Source organism: Echinops telfairi, unplaced genomic scaffold, assembly GCF_000313985.2.
Source record: "Echinops telfairi isolate 266 unplaced genomic scaffold, ASM31398v2 ScPeMD7_7401;HRSCAF=8416, whole genome shotgun sequence".
Taxonomy (NCBI): domain Eukaryota; kingdom Metazoa; phylum Chordata; class Mammalia; order Afrosoricida; family Tenrecidae; genus Echinops; species Echinops telfairi.
The window spans coordinates 4,188,500-4,192,254 of NW_022111301.1; the positions used below are offsets into that span (position 1 = coordinate 4,188,500).

Sequence of the window (3,755 nt, forward strand, 5' to 3'; positions counted from 1 at the left end):
TTTGCATAGTCCAGTTCTTCTGAACTTTTACTTCAACAACATCCAAATACACACCAGAATGTCTAGAAAATTGCCACTTACTCATTGGACTAATCCACATTCTTAAGTCTTTATTAAGAGTGAGTTAAAATAACTTTAAATTAATTTGGCTTTTATATACCATAATTGGATGTTTGACCACCTGGAGACTATTGATGATAGCATGACATCAAATCAGTAATATTTTCATTCAAATTGAGCAAATAATGAAAATTTACTTTACAATCTATTTCAGAATCTATGATTTAGGAAATTACACCAATATTAGGAAATAATAAAAGCAAACCTATCTTGTTTATAAAATGTACAAAGTGACTTATGTGTCAACTTCTAAGTCCTTATGAAATGAAAACATATTAAATATTCACAAAGAAAATATTATTTATCTTTCTAAGCCATTTTGTATCAGTATATAGATGGGTGATGCATTTTCCCAAGACCATTGTGTGTCAGTATAAACATAGAAAAATCATTTGGATTTTTAAATTATTGAGAAGCCAACTACAGAATATACCTTCAATGCACATATGCAAGGTCAAGTCGGAGCTGAAGAAATTACAAACAAGTCCAAGAGGGTAAGACCTTGAGTATAGGCCCCTGAAATTAGAGACCATCTCTTGCTCATGTTTGAAGCATTGCACACTAAATGGTGGAGGAGAACAACTCTGGCAGCAAATCAAAGACAACATATACGAAGAAAGAAAATGCTGCAGATTAGAGATATGCCTGATATCCACCTCACAGGGAACGACTTGGGGTTCCTAGTGATTCTTTCCACACCTCTTGAAGTTATATGAGTTCTGACACCACTAGATTGCACATGAAGAACACATGAAATTGGAGAATCATGACAAAGACTGGAATCCATTAGCTGGGGCAAGCAGAGGCGTCCTTAAGCATCAAGACCTCGCATTATATGTCTTCACGTAACAATAAATTAGATAAAAATACATTCTGGAGAACAGAGAGAATATTTGTATTCTGTTGTATTCTAATCCTTGAAACTTAGTGTTAGGTGGGGAAAGCAATTTGTCACTTTAGATTATTACAATTATAAGCTTGACTTTCAGAAAATTGTTGAAGGTCCTGCCACATGAACTAGTGTGTCATAAACTTCTCCAGTCACACCCCCACAAGAAGTGTCCATTTAAAAAAAGGCAGCGCTTGTTCCTCTATCCACCCCTGGAGAGCCCAATGAAGGATTATCTTTCTCTTCCTCCTTACTCCCTCCTCACTGCTTCCTAATCCCAGATGGCATCTAGCCAAGGCTGTGCAGTTAGGATAAATGAAATCACTTGTCATCATATGCCCTTTCTTCTGCAGGTTTCCAATGAAGACCTGGCTGAAGAGTATAAGGAAGGAAACCTCAATTGAATGATATTTTCAGATTCCATTATTATCATTTAATTACAGTATTGATATTAATAAGTGTCTTAAACTTATGTGAAACTCGCTCAAGACTTAACACACTTAATTCCCATTAAACAAAGATCTGCTTCTACCTGTATTCATATTCCAAGTGTGAAATTTTACTTGTTATAATCTTACAATACAAATATTTCATAAAGGACAAACATTTAAACTCTAAAGATACATGGTTTTATGTCCACAGTATTTTTGAAAATATTTACATGTCAAAATTATTCATATCTATCTTATTTATTTTATAGAGAAATATGAGAGAGGAAAAAAAAACTAACATCTTAATGGCATTATACCAGAAAAGACTTAAGTCACTGTCTTCCACTCAATGTCAACTTATACTGACACTATACGGCAGGTAGACTGCCCCTGTGAGATTCCAAGACTTTAGCTCGTTATAAGAGTCGAAAGCCCTGTCTTTCTCCCACAGAAGAGCTGGTGGCTTAGTATTGCTAACCTTGCAGTTAGCAGATCAGCGAGTGACCACCGCATCACCAAGATGGCATACATATTTAAAATGCTTGACCATTAGCTCACAAGTTGGCAGTTTAAGTTCCCCAAGATGCACCGTTGAAGATGGGTGTGTCTATCTGCCTCAGCAAGGTTGAGCCTTGAAAAATCCTACATAGCTCTTTTGTTCGGCCTAGGGGAGGGCTGTTGGCCAGGGCCTGCTGGGCCTGCGGTGGTTCACCGCTTCAGTGAGGGGCTTGCTCCAGGCCACTTGGCTTGTTGCTTTTGTGGGCGCCACTCCCCCGGCTGGCCTGACGCGACGCGCCAGCAGCGCGGCACCTATTCCCCTGCAGCTCCTGGGCTCTGCTCTGAGCAGCGTCACCCTACACACCAGAAAGCTGGCGGGCACTATGGGGAAAAAAAAAAAACAAGAAGAAAGTGCTAGAAGAAGGGGAAGAGGAATATGTGGTGCAAAAAGGCAAAGTAGAATAGCTTCTAAAGTGGAAGGGCTTCTCAGATGAGGACAACACTTGGGAACCCGAAGAGAACCTGGCTTGTCCCGACTTTATGGCTGAGTTTCTGCAGTCACAGAAAACTGCTCCCAAGACAGATAAGTCAGAGGGAGGCAAGCGCAAAGCTGACGCTGACTCAGAAGATACAGGGGAGGAGAGTAAACCAAAGAAGAAAAGCCAGGAGGCTTTGCCCAGGGTTTGGAGCCAGAGCGGATTATTGGGGCTGCAGACTCCAGTGGAGAACTCATGTTCCTGATGAAATGGAAAAATTCTGATGAGGCCGACCTAGTCCCTGCCAAGGAAGCCAATGTCAAGTGCCCACAGGTTGTCATATCCTTCTATGAGGAAAGGCTGACATGGCGTTCCCACCCCTCAGAGGATGATGACAAGCAAGATGACAAGAACGAACTCACATGACTGTGGGTTCAAAGAGGGGAGGAGAGGAGTTCTACTTGTCTTGACACCATGGAAGTGGCTTGAGAAAATGGCCTTTGAAGAGCCAGTATAGTTTCTGTGCCCTGCAGCAAGCAGCCGAGTGCTTTCGAGCTGCCCCATGCTGTAGAGTTTGCACACCCATCCCAGTGCAGGGGAAGCTGGTAAGTGTTTCAAGGCAACCCCTTCTGCACTTTGCTGAGAAATGCAAAGGGCCTTCTGTGAAGGACAAAACTTGCAGAGTGGGTGTGTGTGGGGAGCAAAGAAATAACTAGATCTTCAGAGAGCATCTCCAGAACCCACAGCCTCCTTCCCAACAGTGCTAACTCTGCATTTTCACAGCGTACCATATGTGTCATATTTGGCCATTACTGATGTATTATTTGGGGCTGGGAGGGTGGGTGGGGAAGAGGGAGATGGGTAGGATCAATTTTGTAAAAAGCTGGGGCCTGATTGGGGAAATGGTGAGACAATAGAAAGAACAAACATCTACTGATTTGGTTCTATGTCCAGAATGCATACCTTTTAAAAGTTTTTAAAAAGTCATTGGCAACATAAATGGGGCCCGAAACTTGTAGAAACCAAGGTGCTCCCTGCCTGAGCTTAATGCCGCCCCTGCAAAGGACGTGACTAGTAGTCTGTGAGCAAAGCCACCATTTTGGGGTGGAAACTGACTGAGAAGGGACGTTTTTTATTGGAGTCTATACAAGCAGGTTGTTCGGCCTCAGAGGTGCTAATTCTAAAAATGGACAAGAAGCCCTTTTCTGTTCCAATAAGTCATAAATAACAGCTTGTTTCATCCAGGCTTCTGGCTGAGTGCTCTGAGGTGGGGTGGGGGTGGGGGGCAGAGGAGAAGAGAAGAGGGAGATCAAGGGCCCTTGCATGCTCAGGGGGAGAACA

At 42.3% G+C, this 3,755-nt stretch overlaps 1 pseudogene; it reads left to right on the top strand.

Moving 5' to 3' along the window:
• The window catches only part of LOC101640075, a 4,511-nt pseudogene extending 1,671 nt beyond the window's left edge, over positions 1-2,840 (top strand).
• The last annotated feature ends 915 nt before the right edge of the window (positions 2,841-3,755 follow it).